Source organism: Triturus cristatus, chromosome 4_2 (assembly GCF_964204655.1).
Source record: "Triturus cristatus chromosome 4_2, aTriCri1.1, whole genome shotgun sequence".
NCBI lineage: Eukaryota > Metazoa > Chordata > Amphibia > Caudata > Salamandridae > Triturus > Triturus cristatus.
In genome coordinates this window covers 878,056,756-878,076,086 of record NC_140586.1, presented here as the reverse complement: position 1 = coordinate 878,076,086, position 19,331 = coordinate 878,056,756, and the positions used below count along the sequence as shown (strand labels likewise).

Genomic DNA, 19,331 nt, shown 5'->3' with positions numbered 1-19,331 from the left:
ATTTTGGGTTGGAATGAAGAACCACCCTATCCCTATGAAGCTGAAAGAACGATTCTTCTAAAGTTAGTGCCTTGAGCTCACTAACACAACTTAGTGAGGTGATAGCAATTACGAAAGTCCCCTTCCAAGAACGAAATTGTGTAACGGTTCAAAAGGTGGACCAATAAGTCTTGTCAGAACAATATTGACATTCCATGCAAGTGCGACCCGTGGTGGTATCATTCTTTTAAGGCCTTCCATGAAAGCCTTAATACTCGCACTCTGAACAAAGATAAGTGCTGTCTAATTTCAAAATAGCCAGCCACTGCCGCAAGATGTAGACGTATGGAAGTGTATGTAAGACCAGGGTGTTGTAAATGCAAGAGGTAACAAATAATGTTTTGTATAGATGCATTGAGTGTATCAATGTTTTGGTTATTATAGTAAATAACAAATCTTTTTCACTTAGCAGCATAGCAAGCTCTAGTGGTATGTTTACGTGCTTCCTTAAGAATGGACATGCATTCTTGGTAGATTTAGATATCCGAATTCTATGACTTCAGGCGCCAAATCGCCAGGTTTAGCTCCTTTGGATATGGGTGTCTGATTTCGCCATGGTTCTGAGAGAAAAGGTTTGGGTTGAGGTGAAGCCTTTCGTGTGGAACTAAGAATGTTCGAGTAGTGTGGTGAACCATGGTTAAGAAGCCCATGTGTGAGCTACTAGACTGAGGGTGAGAGACATATGCCTGTGCTTCTGAACCAGAAATAAAAGGAGAGGGGAAAAAAGAGTAGACAAATATTCCTGACCAATTCATCCATAGGAATGACCTTTGGATACAGGGTGTGGATGCCCGGAGGCAATGTTTGGGCATTTTGCATTCTCTGCTGTCACAAAGAGGTCTATCTGAGAAAAAACCCATTTGTCCAAGTATGAGAGGAGGACTTAGAGGTGGAGTTCCCGTTCTGCACACAATCCTGAGGAGGTCGGCAAAGTTGTTTACGGTTCCTGGGAGGTGTCCCGCTAACAAATTGATTTTGTGATGTACTGCCCCGCGCCAAATGGCCTGAAAGAGGCATGACAGCTGTAGAGAGTGTGTTCCCTCATGTTTTTTTACATAGTCCATCCTGACTAGGACAACCTTGCGTATGAGGTGAGGTAGAAATGCTTTCAACGCTGGGTAAACAGCTTGAAGCTCTAGGTAGTTGATGTGGAGATTCTGCTGTTTGGTGTCTCTGAGACCCTGAAATGTTAGATCATGCAGGTGCGCACCACACCCTCTGAGGGATGAATCTGCTGTTAGCACGGCATGTGGAATAGGGTTGATGAACAATCGCCCTTTTAACAGGTTTTGTGTTTCCACCACTGCAGATAGTGATAAGTGCAGTTGTCTACCAGCACTTGATCGTCCACTGTCGTGCTAAGCATTCCTGTAGGGGACGAATGTTTAGTGCTGTATGAGGCACTATTGCAATGCATTATGCCATAATTGTCAGAAAACGCATGAAGATTTTGACTGTTAAGTATTGATTGGCTTGGTAGGAGCATTTAACAAGCATTTACAATGCAACGGTCTCGGCATTGTTAAAGTTAGAGCTATTGGCATTGCTCATGACATTATTTTTGTTTATGTTTTTGTTTTTAAAACATTTAAAGAAACGGCATTGTTATTTACAATGTCAATAGCTTAATCACTCTCAAATGCGAGACCTATTGCATTTGCACCCACACACACAGAGCCACCCACACACAAATAGAGCCACCCACACACAAATAGAGCCACCCACACACAAATAGAGCCACCCACACACACAGAGCCACCCACACACACAGAGCCACCCACACACACAGAGCCACCCACACACACAGAGCCACCCACACACACAGAGCCACCCACACACAGAGCCACCCACACACACAGAGCCACCCACACACACAGAGCCAGCCCCCCACACAGAGCCCCCCACACAGAGCCCCCCACACAGAGCCCCCCACACAGAACCACCTACACAGAGCCACCTACACAGAGCCACCTACACAGAGCCACCTACACAGAGCCACCCACACAGAGCCCCCCACACACAAATAGAGCCACCCACGGATAGAGCCACCTACAAAAAAAGCCACCCACACAGAGCCACACACATATAGAGCCTCCCACACACACACAGATCCACCCACACTTACACAGAGCCACACACAGAGCCACATATACATACACACACAGCCACACATACACACACACACACACACAGCCACATACACAGCCACACAAACACACATAGATCTAGACACATACACATTGATCTTGGGAGCCAAAGCAGAAGTGGCACCGATGTTTCTAGATCTTTGCATTTATCACTAAAAATTAAGTTGGCAGGTCTGCACCACAAACATTTCAATCTCACCTTCTCCGATTTGCATCATTTTTGTAACACAAAACCAGCACAAAATATTTGTGAATCGTGGACAAACACTAAACTATCTCATAACCAGGGATGACTTGGCAGATATGCTAATGTTTAGAAATAACAGCTTCTAGCGTGACCGGGGCAAGCACGAATCTCTGAATTCCAAAGCGGAATTGGATTAACGAGGGGGAGGAGTTTACACGCACTCTCGCCTCTTTCCCTTCTTTGGTGCTCTGCGCGGAGTCTGAAGCGCGCTGTAGATACAAGAGTAATGGCCGGTGGGTAACCTCTTCCCAGAGGCAGGATCCTCTGGGAGCATATTCGGTCATTTGCGACTTTGTATTCAGCGCAGATCACCTTAACTACAATGGATCTGCGTCCAAACGGCTGGGCAGAACAGTAAATAGCGCTGGGCTGCTTGTTTGCTTAAGTTGTTTAGGCAGTGGAAAGGCAGTTTCCATTCAAGATCCATTCAAGGGAGTCGCCATGAACACCACCGCCTTTCTCCGAGGTCAAGCAGAAATGCCTCGGAGAAACACAGTGTCGTTTTCGGAATCGGGGGCGTGTTTTTCTTTCTCTCCTCTTGCCATTGGCTGGAATGTTTACATTACAGAGGAGAGAAAGAAAGTAAAAAACACGCCCCCGAATCCGAAAAAGACGGGGCTTCTTTGGAGAGACAAAGCTCTTCTCCAATGGCTGACCAGCATTTAAGAGGCCAGCCAATGGAGAAGAGGGGAGAAGAGGGGCGGGTTCAAGCCCCTCTTCTGAAAAACATTAAATCTCGGAGCGAGACTGCGCAAGCGCAGCCGAGACCTAAAAAGTTACATGGGAAGAACAATCCACGCATTTTATTATATTCATGCATGCACTTTATTGCAGTAGCTCTCCTTCAATGTTCAGGATGCTGTTTGTTTGTTTTTGTGTTACAAAGCTGCCTAAAAGAGAGGTGGAGAATGCAGTCACCTGGCTCGTCTGTGGCTCGTCCTTAAACTGAGGCCTACAGACGGGCTAGAGCCAGTCGTTTGGCCCCAGCAAGGGTGCCTTGGCCCTCCCACCTATAAGTTAGATCTCTTTGGCTGCATTTGAACAGTGCAGCAGGAGGGGTCTGTAAATAAGGTGGGCCCCAGAGATACCTACCCTAAGATGTGCCTCTTGGCCTCGTCCTCTTTACCGCCAGCACCTGCATTAAAGCGCAGAAAAGTGGCCGCTCTGTATTTCTAATAAGCACTGATTGAATAAGTCATCCATCCAGACTGTTTTACAAATACAGTTTCTGACTGATTGCCAACTATTGGCTAAGAAGAAGTCTTCGCGGAGGTGGGAGCCGCAATAACATGTAATTGTATTTCACATCAACGCTCTGCATTGAGATAGGCTGCCAGTGCTCGAAGCACACTTATGGAAATGCTTGCAAGCACATTCCATCTCGTGCCAAAATCCCGAAAACAAGTAAACACATTACACGTCCTATCCAGCCCTTGCAGCCTGGGCTAATTATTGTATCTGCCCCCCTAATATGATGAATCCCCGGTTTACTCAGGACAGCGAGAGTGCAATAAAACCAATTGCACACATTTCCAAAGAAAGCGGTTCCTTTCCAGTGCGGTAATTGTTGCAAGAAAAAGCCCTGTGTCGTTTTCAGAATCGGGGGCGTGTTTTTCTTTCTCTCCTCTTGCCATTGGCTGGAATGTTTACATTCCAGACGAGGGAAAGAATCGAAAAAACACGCCCCCGAATCCGAAAAGGACGGGGCTTGTTGGAAGAGACAAACCTCTTCTCCAATGGCTGACCAGCATTTAAGAGGCCAGCCAATGGAGAAGAGGTAAAAAACAGAGGGGCGGGTTAAAGCCCCACTCCTAAACATTAAATCTTGGAGCGAGACTGCGCAAGCGCAGCCTTCGAGCCGAGACCTAAAAATTATGAATCCTGGGGGGGGGGGTGGGGGGGGGGGCGTGGCTAGCAGCTGACGAGCATGGCCGCTAGCTAAGGGAGCTCCTGCATCCCTGCTGAATATCCTACTTAATACGGTTTTGAAGGGAGTGGAGAATTCACTCCGATAGTGAGGCAATGCTAGGGAGACCAGAGGAGGGCTAAGCAAAAGTGAAAAAGGCATATGCGACACGCTTGAAGCGAGCCCAGCAGCTGAGGAGGGAGGCTCCAATATGGCGACATCCAGATAGACGACGGGGGTGTATTGTTACCAGTAGCACACGACACGCTGAGACTCCCTCGAGGCGAGCTTGCACCGGAGTGAGGGTCGGAGGAGGCAGCTGTCCCGGTGAAAGGTAAGATTGGAGTCCGAAACATACAAGCGGCCGAAAGGAGGTAAGGAGGTGGAAGCTCCGGGGCAGAGGCCACAAATCAAGGCCCCCCGCTTGGAAGGCCAACTAGGCCTGTCACCTGATCCTGCTGGAGAGAAACTGTAAGGGAGATGGGGGAGAGCGGATGAGATTATCGGAGGGATTGGGACTGAAGGAACGATTAGCAGCTGATTGCGTGGCAGACCAGCAGCAGCCCCCCCCCTCCCACCTCCGCGAGCAGACTGAAAAGGAGACGGGGCCTGCGCCGCGAGAGGCAGCACTGAATGACCCATCTGAAGCCGGGAAATGCATGCGGCTCGAGAGGGTTCAGTCTTCCTCACATGTAAGCTTTCTGGTTTACTGTCCCAAAGCCATTGACGGCGAACTCTGGTGGGCCCGGGGCTGCATGAATGAAATACCAGCATGGCAACTGAGGCTGGGTCGGAAGCGAGCGGCAGGATCCCAGAGGCTGATGAAGTGGGCAGAAAGGATATAGAACACCAGTGGAGATAAAGGGTGCGTGCCTCCATCACCACCGGAATTGGCACGAGCACTGAGCGACACAGGGGTTCTCCCCCCCGCACCTCCACCCCCTCCCATTTCCTCAAGGGTGCCAGCAACCTCAGGAAAGACAGTCACGGCCCGATCCGGGCACAGATATAGAATACCGGTCACTGCAAATGCCCTCGGAGTGAGAGGAGACCTGCTTACTTGAGACTAGAGAGAAGGGGCCCTGGAGAAACCTGACAGGCCAAAGGCGAGACTGCCTAACTCGCTGGGTAGGCGGCGGGGATTACAGAGGCTGTCCCTGATCTTACAATTTGTCCATACTACTCCAAGACGCACACATGGCTACAGGCAGAGGACCAAAGGCTAACACACAAACTAAACTTGCCAACTTCGCCTAGAGTAAAGCAGGGGACAACCGAGAAGCGCATTCAATGGATAAACCGGAGGCGCAGACTGCCCCTAAACCGTGATCGGAGCCAACACTTCACGACGTTATGGTGGCCGTAAGCATAATATGCACCTCTCTGGACTCAGTCACTGTAGAGGTATCTCTCATCCGGGCAGACTTTCGCAAAATGGACAACAAGGGGAAGGACCTCAAAATTGTTACGACAGCGCTGCAGACGGACACTTCCGAGCTCCAAACGCAGGTGGCGGACCTACAGCAAAGACAAGAGCGAATGGCGTAGCAACTTGATGAATATGAAGGAATGGGCCCGTCACAATAATATACGAATCTTAGGAGTTCCAGAACGAGCCGAGGGGCCGGCAGCTGACCTTTATGTAGAAGAATTGATAACAACCCAAAACCCTGTACTTCTCCATAAAGCGGTTACCTGAGCCCTCAAACCCCCCCCCCCCCCCGAAACCCCTCATCGCCCGTGTATTAAATTATCGGGACAGAGATATACTCCAGAAGGCAAGATCCAGCCCGCCTCTCAGGATTGATAAAAATGAAGTTACATTCTTTCCGGACTTCACAGCCAAAGTACAAGACCAGCGACGTAGCTTTCAAGCAGTAAAAAAGGAACTCCGGGACTGGGAAGTGAGGTACGCCATGCTCTTTCCGGCGAAGCTCAGGGTGGAGTCTGACAGGAGGACATGGTTCTTCACATTGCCAGAGGAAGCGTGGGACTGGTTGGAGGAGTGGCGCAGGGTGGGGGGCCAACGTAGAGATCGCACTGGAGGACCCAGACCGCAAAAAGGGAACTTGGAGAACCCAACTGTGGATGAATCCGCTGCCATGAGTGCCATGATCTTCATCATGGGGGATGAAAGAGCTAAGTCACTCTCCGCTCTAACTTAGAATGTGAATGGGATGGGGGATAAAATCAAAAGAGGAATTGTCCAACAATACTTGAAGAGAAAATCTCCAGACCTTGTATTATTGCAAGAGACGCACTTGGTCGGAAATAAAAGCAAAGCCCTTTCTAGGTGGGGGTACAAACTCCTAATACATGCGGACACATCACAGGCTCCAGGGGAACCGGTATTCTGGTTAAAAGCAGTACACCTCTGATAGTGAGACATACGTGGGCAGACCAGGGGGGACGATTCGCAGTCTTGGAAGCCCAGTGGGAGGGGAAAGCGCTTAATGTGATTTCACTATACCTGCCGCCAGCTTTGGATAGGGAAGCCCTGGTAGACCCTGGGAATATACTGACTGATCTTCCAGGGGGAACCACAATCTTGGGAGGTGACTATAATATGACGATAGATGACACAATCGATAGGCACCCACAGCGGCCGGGAGCGAGACCGAAGGGGCTCATGGTGGAATTTACCACAGCGATGGGGCTGACCGATGTGGGGCAAGCACTACAACCGACGGGCACACACTTCACTTATTTCTCCAACGCGCACAAAAGTTTATCCCGTATTGATTATTTCCTAACACATACAGCCTCGTTAGGTAGTTTTCGACACCCCCAAGTCCTGCCGAGGGGCATTTCGGATCACTCCCCAGTCACGATTGAATTCACGCACTGGGAAAGACAGCCCCGTCTCACTATTGTCCTAAATCCATGGCTACTGAAAATTCCTGATATAAAAGAGAAATTATGTACACAAGCCGGTAATTATTTTAAAGAAAATCTGGGCTCAGTTGATTCAGCGCACACCATATGGGAGGCCTAAAAAGTGGTTTTGAAGGGGCAAGCCTTGTCATTAAAAACGGGGTATATTCCAAAGAAGTGCAAATTATTGGTTTAGGTGGAAGGTGAGCTCCAACAACTGGAGTTAGATCATGCTACTAGTCCATTGGACAGCACTCAACATCGTTTGGCGCTTAAACAAGAAGAGTATAGAATAAAAACTAGGGAACATATGATGGCCAAACACCAAGGTATTTAACACAGACTGAACGAATTGGGGGACAGGGCCGGTAAAACCCTAGCAGGGTTGGAGAAGCGAGAGAAGGGAACAAGGTGGGTGCCCAGGCTAACATTGCCAGGTAGCGAGACAATTACCCACCCTAGGGTCATAGCCGAGGCATTCGCAGACCACTTAGAGAAGATATATTCCCCCTCTACTAATTATTCAGCAGAAGAATCCGGTCACCTCCAATCAGATAGTGACTTGCCGACGCTCTCGGAATTGGACAGAGACCCTTGATGAAGACTTGACAGATGACGAGATTCAACGAGCCATCGGTCAAATTAACTCGGGTAAGGCGATGGGGCCAAATGAAATCCCCATCGAGGTTCTAAAAGCAACGGCATCACAAGTAGTCCCACACCTGCAAGCTATGTACAATGAAAGTTACGAGAAGGGACAGCTGCCTAACGACCAGCGACTGGCTACCATAGTAGTTGTTTGCAAGCCCGGGAAGCCTGGGGACAGCTGTGGTTCGTATAGGCCTATCTCGCTGATTAACGTGGAGGCTAAAATACTAGCGAAAGTCCTGGCCATGCAGCTCGTTGCAGTCATCTCCTCCCTGGTCCACCCTGACCAATCTGGCTTTATGCCAGGAAGAAACACAGCAATTAATATCCGCCGTCTCCATAACGTGCTGGCGCGCAGAAAATTTCTAGAGAAGGATACAATGGTGCTGTCGTTGGATGCCTCCATGGCGTTCGACTCTATAGAATGGCCATACTTATTTGGGGTGCTCAGTAGGGTGGGATTTGGCTCTCGGTTTCTGGGTTGGATTAAACTGCTCTATACAAACATACAGAGGCAAGTGAGACTCAATAACTATACGTCCCGCGCGTTCACGCTTTAGAGGGGCACCAGACAGGGATGTCCCTTATCTCCACTGATATTCTCTCTCATTTTGGAGACCCTCGCCGCATGGATACGTCGAGATGTAATGGTTAGAGGGCTGAAGTGGGCAAAGGGTCAGGAAGACAGAATATCCTTGTATGCCGACGACATACTATTGTATCTTGCCTCCCCCTATAAATCTATTCATGCTGTTTTAAACATTCATAAACTTCGGGAAATATTCTGGATACGCAATTAATTGGAGTAAGTCGGTATTGTTCGTGCTTAGAGGGCAGATTCCCCGTCTTCCAGTGAATTGTACCATAGAGGTGGCAAGAGAGGGGTTGCGCTATTTGGGAATATTTGTAATGTCAAATGTCTCTCTTTCATACTCATAATTTAGCGCCCCCGCTGGCCAGGTTACGAGCGGATGTAAAGCATTGGCGGTCTATGCCCTTTGTCACTAGTGGGCAGAGCTGCCCTCTTCAAGATGCTAGCCCTCCCGCGCTTCTTATATATCCTACAGAATTGTACAAACCGGGTCCCGGATGCATATTTTACGGCAGTGGAAAGTGAGGTCCGCACGCTGCTGTGGGATGGTAAGGCTCCTAAGGTTGCATTGATAAAGCTAACGAAAAGTTGGTATTATGGGGGCATTACATTTCCAGATCTTAAACTTTACTACTGGGTCTCACAACTGGTAGTGGTAAACTATTGGATGCACCACCTCCCTAACGATCCAGCCTATGCTCTAGATAGATATCAAACAGACCACTCGGGTTATCTGGGAGCCCTATTTTCAAAAACTAGGAAAAGTAGATATTTCGGGCCCACTTCACACACACTAGGAATATAGCATCAAGTGAACTCAAGACTGGGCTGGGCTGGCACCCTCACCAAAGCAACGCCATTGTGGTACACCCAGAAACTTGGTATGCTATGTCATCAACCAGGATTCGACAAATGGGACATGATTGGAATATCAGTGGTGGGAGACTTAGTTAAAAAGGGTTCTATTATTAGCTTTGAGGAACTCCGGGAACATTATCAGATGGCCCAAGGGGAACTATTTCGATACCTGCAAATACGACACGCCCTACAGTTTTTCCAAATCTCAAAGACATACCAGAATCATCTCCATTAGAAGATCGTTTGTTAGATGGGCCACTACCCTCGAAAGCTATATCTTTAACATATAAAAAACTATGTAACAACCTACCGAACAAATTACTTACCTTCGGTAACGCTTTTTCTGGTGGATACAGTATCTGCCTGTGGATTCCTCACCTTGTGAATATCCCCTGCGCCAGCAACATTTGCAAACTTTTGTAGCAGTCCACGCCGATGAGGTCGAAGACGACGTCACAGAGACACGGCTCCCCTCGAGACTCCGCTGACGTCACCGGCTCCATAAGAAGACCTCGTCGGCGTGATGACGTCAATTCCGCCCTTTTTTCCGTGCCTTCGAGGCACACGGACGGACTAACAGCAATATATATACAGTATACACAGTACATAATATAAAATGCAGCACACACAGTGTGAAGAATAAAAAGGAAGGAAGAAGAAATAACAATGCCTTAGACATAAATACATTTTTGAAATCACAGAATTGTAGGTATACAAGGGTGGACAACGGGGAGGCGGGTGGGTCAGTGAGGAATCCACAGGCAGATACTGTATCCACCAGAAAAACCGTTACCAAAGGTAAGTAACTTGTTCTTCTGATGGATACATCTGCCAGTGGATTCCTCACCTTGTGAATAGATTCCCACAGCAGTCCCCACTCACGGAGGAGGGTGTCCACCCTTCTATACCAGAAAGTCCTGAAGGACGGAACGAGCAAAGTGTCCGTCCCTCCTCACCTCGGTGTCTAAGCAATAATGTTTTGCGAAAGTGTGGAGGGAGGCCCAAGTTGCCGCCCTACAAATGTCCTCCACAGGAACACCTCTAGACAAAGCAGAAGTGGAAGACTTAGCTCTAGTGGAATGAGCCCTTAAACCCTCTGGAGGTTCCTTACCAGCCAAAGAGTAGCATATCTTGATGCACAAGACAATCCATCTGGAAAGGGTGCGCTTGTGCACCGCTCTGCCTTTCCTGCAGCCACCAAAGCCCACGAAGAGCTGGTCATCAACTCGAAAGTCTTTTGTCCTTTTCAAGGTAGAAATTCACCGCCCTCTTAGGGTCCAAGCGGTGAAGTCTCTCCTCCTCCTTGGAAGGGTGAGGGGGAGGATAGAAGGTAGGGAGGGTAATAGACTGCCCCAGATGGAAGGGAGTTAGCACTTTAGGCAGGAATGCAGCCCTGGTCCTGAGTACCATTCTTTCAGCATGAATGGTCAAAAACGGGGGTTTTGAACTCAGAGCTTGAAGCTCACTTACCCTCCTTGCTGAGGTGATTGCAATGAGAAAAACCGTCTTAAAAGACAACAGTCTCAAAGGACACTTGTGTAAGGGCTCAAAGGGAGAACCTATAAGATAATTTAAGGTTTAAGTCCCATTGAGGCACAATAAAGGGAGTAGGAGGAAATCGGTTTGTAAGGCCCTTCAGAAATCGTAGAATAATAGGTGATTTGAACAATGACGGCTGATCCGGCAAGCAAAGGAAAGCCGACAAAGCCGATAAGTATCCCTTAACAGTAGCCACAGCAAATCCTTGCTGAGCAAGAGAAAGGGCAAACTGCAGAATGTCAGATAAATGAGCCCTCAAAGGATCAATTGACTTCTCTCCACACCAAAGTACAAATTTACCACCTATAGGAATAGATAGATTTGGTGGAATGACGTCTGGCAGACAAAATTACATCTACCACATCAGACGGGAGAGAAAAAGAATTCAGGTTGTCCCGTTCAATCTCCAGGCATGAAGGTGTAAGCTCTGGAGGTGGGGGTGTAGAACCTGCCCCTCCGATTGCGAGAGGAGGTCTGCCCTCAGAGGGAGACGGAGTGGAGAGCACAAGGAGAGGGGGAGAAGATCTGTATACCACACCCTTCTTGACCAATCCGGGGCGATCAATATGACTTGGGCCCGGTCTTGGCGAATCTTCCTCAGAACCCGAGGAATCAAGGGTATGGGATGAAACGCGTAAAGGAGTTGTGAGCCCCAATTCAACTGAAACGCGTCCCCCAATGCTCCCTGCATCGGATACTGAAGACTGTAGAATGACGGGCAGTGAGCGTTCTCGTGAGCGGCAAACAGGTCCACCCGAGGAGTTCCCCACGGCCGAAAGACATGACTAACCACCTCCGGATGAAGCCTCCACTCGTGGTCGGCGGAGAACTGCCAACTGAGACTGACTGCACGTACGTTCAGAACCCCGGCCAGATGATTTGCCATCAGACAAACTGATGGTCCTGAGCCCAGGACCAGAGTCGCAGAGCCTCTCTGCAGAGAGGATGCGACCCCACTCCTCCCCGCTTGTTGACATACCACATCGCGGAAGTGTTGTCCATTAGGACTTGAACCGACTGACCGCGAAGGGAAGGGAGGAAGGCCTTGAGTGCCAAACGAATCGCCCGCATTTCCAGAAGGTTGATGTGAAGCAACCTTTCCTCTGGAGACCAAAGACCCTTGATCTCCAGATCCCCCAGATGCGCACCTCACCCTAAAGTGGATGCATCCGTTATCACTGTGGCCACCGATGGAGGTAGATGGAAGGGCTTTCCTTGAGACAGATTGCCCTCCACGCTACACCAAAACAGATCCGCCGCAGCTTCTCTGGAGATCGTCACAGACTCCCTGAGATCTCCTTTGTGCTGATACCACTGCCTGCGGAGGCAACACTGGAGCGCCCTCATGTGCCAGCATGCATGGTTGACCAACAGAATGCAAGAAGCAAACAGACCGAGCAGGCGAAGGACCTTCAGGACTGGAACGACCGCTCCATTGTAAAATAAAGGAATCAATTCCTGTATGTCGAGAATCCTCTGTGGGAATACCCGACACACAGTAGTGTCCAGTACCGCACCTATGAACAGGTTGCGCTGAGAGGGCACCAGGTGAGATTTGGGCACGTTTATCGAGAGACCCAATCTGTACAACAGCTGAGTTGTAACCTGCAGATGATGAAGCACCTTCTCCGGCGACTCCGCTTTGATCAGCCAGTCGTCCAGATAGGGGAAAACTGAAATCCCCGACCTTCTGAGATGGGCTGCCACCACTGCCATCACCTTCGTGAAGACTCGGGGTGCAGTAGTAAGACCAAACGGAAAGACCGCAAACTGATAATGTTGCGATCCTACCGTAAACCGGAGATACTTCCTGAGCGACTTCAGGATGGGAATATGAAAATACGCATCCTGCAAGTCGATCGACACCATCCAGTCCTCCTGATTCAGCACCTGAAGAACCTGCGCAAGGGTGAGCATCTTGAACTTCTCTTGCTTCAGATAAAGATTCAAGATCCGGAGGTCCAATATCGGACGCAATTTGCTGTCCTTTTTTGGAATCAGGAAATACCGGGAGTAGCATCCTTGACCCCTTTCCTGCTCTGGAACCACCTCTATCGCACCTTTCTGTAGTAACTTCAGGACTTCCTCCTGTAGGAGAAGACGGTGGTTCTCTGAGTAAACCCCTTGACAAGGAGGGTAATTTGGAGGGAATTCCCGAAAGGGAAGGGCGTACCCATTTTCTACAAGATCTAGAACCCAAAGGTCTGTAGTAACCGATTCCCAGTCTTGTAGAAAATGGGTAAGCCAGTCCCCCACAGGACCAGCATGATCCAGAATGGCGGATCAGGGCTGCTTTGCGGTGGTAGGAGGGGCTGAGGAAGAGGAGGAGGAGGAGAGCTGTCTGTCTGCCACGAGTGCGACCCCTGATTCTGCCTCTGTACCCCTTATACAGAGAGCTCTGCTGTTGTTGCTACTCGGTCTGCCTGTAAGAACGAAAGGTTGCCCTTCCGAAACCCCTATAGCTCTTGAACGATCCCCTTGACTGGGATTGAAGGCCCAAAGACTTAGCCGTAGCCTTACTTTCTTTAAACCGTTCAAGTGCAGCATCCGCCTTCTTGCCAAAGAGTCTAGAGCCATCAAAAGGCAAGTCCAACAGCGTTGATTGAACATCAGGGGAAAATTCTGAAGACTTAAGCCACGCGCTCCTCCTAGTGGCAACAGCAGACCCCATGACTCTTGCTACAGAGTCAGCTGTGTCCAGTCCACTCTGTATCACCTGCAGCGCTGCCGCCTGGGCATCCGCCAGGACCTCATTAAAACCAACCCTATCCTCCTCTGATAGTTTTGGAGCTAATTTCTTTGCAGAATCCATGAGCGCATGTATATAGCGTCCCAAGAGGCAAGTGGCATTTGTAGACTTAAGAGCCATGCTGGCCGAGGAAAATACCTTTTTGGCCGATTGATCTAATTTCTTAGCCTCCCTGTCACTTGGAACCTGGGGAAAAGAACCTCTAGATCTCCCTGAACATGCCGCCTGAACCACCAGGTTCTCAGGAGACGGGTGAGAAGTTAAAAACTCTGGGTCTCCCGGAGCTGCCCTATACCTCCTGGCAATGATTTTCGAAACTGCGGGAGCAGAAAAAGGCTTACGCCACACTTCCATCACTGGATCTATGATGGCTTCGTTAAAGGGCAACAAGGGCTCAGAAACCGTAGTGGGAGAATGCAGCACCTCTGTCAAAATGTTCGACTAGAATTCAGTAGAAGGCAACTGCAGATCTAAAAGCTCAGCTGCTTTTCTTATGACTGCATGGTATGGTGCCACATCCTTTGAGGGTTCATCAGAAGGAGGAGTAATCTCCCATTCATGAGATAAATCCAGGCCACTAGCCTCTTTTAGCTCTTTAAAAACATCATCCGACTCCACAAGCTCTCCTTCTGCTGCCTCTTCCAATAGGTACCTTTGTTCATCCAGCACCCTTTGAGCCTCCCTCCCGGATTCTTACAACCGGCGTCGGTGGCGCCGTAATCGAATCCGCCGGTGCTGGCGTCGAACGTGGATCCACAGGAGCAGCCGGCATCGAGCGAGGTCGAGTCGGCGCCGGTGAAGAAGGGAGCAGCGTCGATGTCCTCGGCGCCGGTAGATGCCAAGACGGCGTCGCTGGAAAAAAGGGCCTGAGGATAGGCTTGAGGCACCCCCAAACTGAAGGCCATGGGACCCATCGGACTCGAAGGTGCACCAGTGGAGTACATGGCTCTTGAAAATACCCCTTACATTGCATTTAGATAATGCGTGGGGTCCTGACCTGGTCCAGGGAACGCAGGATACTGATCAGGCATCACCGGACTCGGGCCAACAGGCGCAGATGGTGGAATCTGCGGGGCCGAAGGCTCACCCGGAACTAGAAGCTCCTCAACCGGAGCCGGGGACGAAGCCGGAGCTGGAACCGGCGTCGGAGATGGAGCCGGCGTCGGAGATGGAGCCGGAGAATGAACTAGTCAAGCCACTGGAGAAGAAGGGCCAACAGGTGAATCCGGAACGGGCAAGGGAGATACAGAGTCCTTATGGCGTCGAGAGGGTGCCTTCGACCAAGGAGCCGTACTCTTGTCAGAGTGACGTCGAGAGGAATGCCTCCTCTTCTTCCTGTGCTTCTTAGATCTTGAAGCATGTCCCGAAGTCGACTTCGACGCCGACCTCAATCTTGACCTCATCCTTGATTTTCTCCTACCTCTCTTCTCTTTCTTCATCCTCGCGATGAACAGCTTTGCTTCTCTCTCCTTGAGAGCCTTAGAACTCATCTTGCGACAGCAAGAACATCCATCCACATCATGGTCCGATGATAAACACAATACGCAGTCGTCATGTGGATCCGTGATGGACATATGCTTTCCACATTCACGACAGGGCTTGAATCCCGACTTCTTTGTCGACATTTTCACAATAGAAGATAGAGAAAGCAGTAGAAAAACAAAGTAACAGTGAAGCTACAGATAGAGATTCCCGAAACCCGTTGGCGTCGATGGCGCGGAAAAAAGGGAACTGACGTCATCACGCCGACGAGGTCTTCTTATGGAGCCGGTGACGTCAGCGGAGTCGCGAGCGGAACCGTGTCTCTGTGACGTCGTCTTCGACCTCATCGGCGAGGACTGCTACAAAAGTTTCCGAATGTTGCTGGCACAGGGGATATTCACAAGGTGAGGAATCCACCTGCAGATGTATCCATCAGAATGACACCTTTAGTAAACTCAGAGAGCAGTGGCAGAGAGACTTGGGACCCATTGATGATGAGGATTGGCAATCTGCCCTAATGTCCTCCAGGGAAGCAGCCATCACACTATGCTTTAGACTAATACAGCTTAAGATTCTGCATCGGTCCTACATGACGGGGCTCACCTTAGCTAAGATAGGTGCAAGACCGGATGATCACTGTCTGAGGGGCTGTCAACAGCTGGCCACCTACCACACTATCTGGGACTGCCCTGCTAGCCAACATATATGGAAAGGAGCTATGAACTACATACAGACCGCACTGGGTAAAGAGGTGGGTCTCACACCACAACTGGGACAACTGAACATTTGGGCGGCGACTGACCTGACTGACATTGAACAACAGTTGGTGACGTTAGGGTACACACTGTTAAAGCGGGAATGGCGAAAGGATGGGGGCTGGCAAGTACACCATCCATCCCTGTATGGGCGAAATAACTTGACAGGTGCATGTTAGCAGAGAAGGAAGTATTTATAGCACGCGGATGCCCCAAAAAATGGGACAGGCAATGGTCTAAATGGAATGTCTATCGCGGAGACATATGTGTATCCCCAATGGTGGAGCTAGAAATGCGCAGAAGTGAGAACCGAGTTGTGTCTGATTAACGCATATAATTTGCCGATCCCGCCATAATATACTAATGTTAGAATGACTGTACTATTTGCATATTGATATAGTATGTATGATTGTCAATAAAATCAATAAAAAGTTTATTTAAAAAACCAAATGATGAATCTTGGGTGCTTTTAGATAGGCTAGACCTACTTGGGTGTTGAGCATAGCTCCCAGATATGGGTGCAGCTGTGAGGGTTGAAGATGGGATTTTTGAGTATTGATAGGGAATCCCAGCTGATGCAAAAGATTAATAGTAATCAGAGTGTGTCGACAGCATAGAAGTTGTATATTGGCTTTCAAAAGCCAGTCGTCTAGCTATAGGAAGACACAAATGTTTTGTTTTTGTAAATGCGCTGCTACCACTGCTAAGCATTTGGTGAGCACTCTGGGTGCAAAAGTGACTCGAAATGGAAGGATGTGCTGGGTGAATGAGGATGTGAAAGTGTGCGCCCTCTAAGTCTGCCATGAAATCGCCTTGTTGTAGAACTGGAAGCAATTGTTGAAGTGTGACCATATGGAAGTGTTCTGACAGTATGTAGTGATTTAGAGGCCTTAGATCTAAAATAGGTCATAGAGAGCCGCCCTGTTTGGGAATTAGGAAGCACAGGGAGTAAACCCCTATCCCTTTATGTTGTACTGGAACCGGCTCTATAACTCCTTTGAGTAATAGAGCCTGCACTTCCTGTTTGAGCAGTTGTTGATGTTACAGAGAGAGCCTGTGGGTGTGAGGTGAAATATTGGGAGGATTGCTGATGAACACCAGGAAATAACCATGTTGGATAATGTCCAACACCCACCTGTCTGATTTTGTTGACTGCCAGGTGGGAAGAAACGTTAGGATGATCGGGGGGATAATATGTGAGTCACTGCTTTTTGCCGGATGGGGCATTTCGAGTTGGTGCACCTTTGTCCTGACTTTTGGAGTTCTTATCCTTGTAATTGCCTCTGAAAAATCCTCTAAATGGAGAGGATTGAGTTTGTAGCCTGTAGAAAGATATGTAGGCATCTGTGGAAGTGGTTTTGGAACCTGCTGCTCTATAACAGGAGTGACAAAAGGAGCCTCTATTAGGTGTTTCAAGAGCCCCATAGATTTGGCAACTTTTTCATTTGTCTAAGGCCTCATCGAATTGTGGGCCGAAGAGATGCTCCTTATCAAACGGGACGTTTAATAAAGTCTATTGGACCTCTTGCTTAAAGCAAGAGATATACAGCCAGGCATGCTTCCATAGGAGGACACTTGTATTGATGCCTCTGGCGGCTGTATCAGCTGATTCCAGTGGGCATCTGATGGAAAAGTTAGAAATTATTTTTCCTTTCTGCACTAATTCTTGTCCCTTCTTTCTACGCTCCTCTGGGAGATATTGAAGTAGTTTCTCCATATCAGCCATGTGAGCTCTATCATACATGGCCAACAGTCCTTGTGTATTTTCAATCCGCCAATCACTGGCTGATTGTGCAGTAACTCGTGTACCTGACACATCTATAAGTTTGGATTCTTAATCAGGAGGTGGTGCATCAAATGTAGTTGGTGAATTTGCCCTTTTTACGGGCATATGAAACAACTAGGGAATCTGGCCTCTAACAAAAACTGGGTAAGAAGATGCAGCTTATTTTTTATCTATACTAGGAGAAATGATGCTAGCACGTGCAGGGTCTTTAAAAATATCAGTTGCATGGCACATCATGCCTTTCAGTATAGGAAGAGATTGAGATGTTCTATGTGTAGTAGATAGTGTCTTGAATAAAAAATCTTCTTCCATAGATTCTTTATGTAATGTAACCCCATGGTATACTGCTGCCCTAGCTATAAGCTACTGATATGACAAAGTATTGTCCGGAGATGAGGGTTTGGCAGGATATAAGTCTGGACATGTGTGCCCTGGAAGGTCAATATCTTAATCCTTCCAGGGGTCCGGTGGTGGAGGTCCTCCATAATTGTCATCTTCTCCTACATCTGTGTCTGTGTGTGGAGATCCCAGAGTTGCAATATTTATGGGAATGTGTGGTGAGTGAGGTAGAAGTGGAGGTATATGGGATGAAGGAAGAGGAGGAAAAGGGTGCAAGGGACTGGTAGCTTTGTCCTTTTTCCTCTTTTTTAAAGGCATTGGGAGTTCAATGTCTTGTTGGAAAGAGGTGTGCCTCTTAGAAGAGGGCACTGACACAGTCTTTGTGATAATGCAGCCAGCGTCTGGGTGCATGTTCAGTTTTTCCTACATTGTTTCTAAAATTGGCTCCGAAAGTGTTGCGGGAGCGGATTTCTGTTATGGTGCCAAAGGTTTCGGAGCTGAACTTGATTTCACTTTCGGAACCAGAGCAGTGGAAACCAAAGAGGTGTTATCTCGGCTCAGTGCTGAGCCGGAAGGCGGGGCAGCCAAATCGGATTCTCTGTACCCACCATGACCAGATGGCAATAGTAGCCCGGAAGCCTTTTGTTTATTAGGAACTGAAGGTTTTTGTGTGGCAGGTGAGAGATTTGAGCACTCACTGCACACTGAACCAGTGGAAGATCATGTGACTTCAAATCGATCTCTAAGTCAGAGTCCAAATCTTTTTTTTTTTTTTTTTTTTTTTTTTTGAAACCGTTTATTGCAGTTTGAAAAAAGTTACAGGTATGGGCCTACAACCACTTGGCCGGCCGCTAGAGTGACAAAAGCATATGGCATACATACAGTAAGAGTCTCTTGGCAGTGCAGATTAGCAAAACAGGAGAAATCAATGTTGCAGGCCGCATAGCTCCATGCCCACAGTACGGTTCCCTTTTATCAAAACAAAACAACACAAAACACCACACCCGCAAGGCAACCCGCAATCCAAAGTGACAGCACGTGCTCCATAAGTGGGGGATCCAAACCAGCAGCAGAACTCTGAGGAGGGGAATGGGAGTAGATCAGGGACTGGGGGACCGCGCGCCCGCGACAGAGGGAGGGGGGCAGTCTAGGGAGACGGAGCAGGCGAGGCAGCCGGTAGCAGTGGTGGCTCACAAATACCCCCGCGGTAGGCGTTCCAGGGGCCCCAGAGTTTCACCCACGCCCCAGGCTTACCCCTCGCCACATACACCACCTTTTCATGAAACATACACCAATCCATATGCTCCTTCCAGGCCGACACCGCAGGGGGCCTCTGGGATCCCCACAATTGAGCAATGTCGCGCTTAGCT

General features: G+C 48.8%; 1 protein-coding gene across 2 annotated transcripts in view; it reads right to left on the bottom strand.

Moving 5' to 3' along the window:
* Positions 1–19,331, bottom strand: part of DMAP1 (DNA methyltransferase 1 associated protein 1) — a 396,892-nt gene that overhangs the window by 67,904 nt on the left and 309,657 nt on the right. The gene's annotated exons all lie outside the window — the stretch shown is intronic.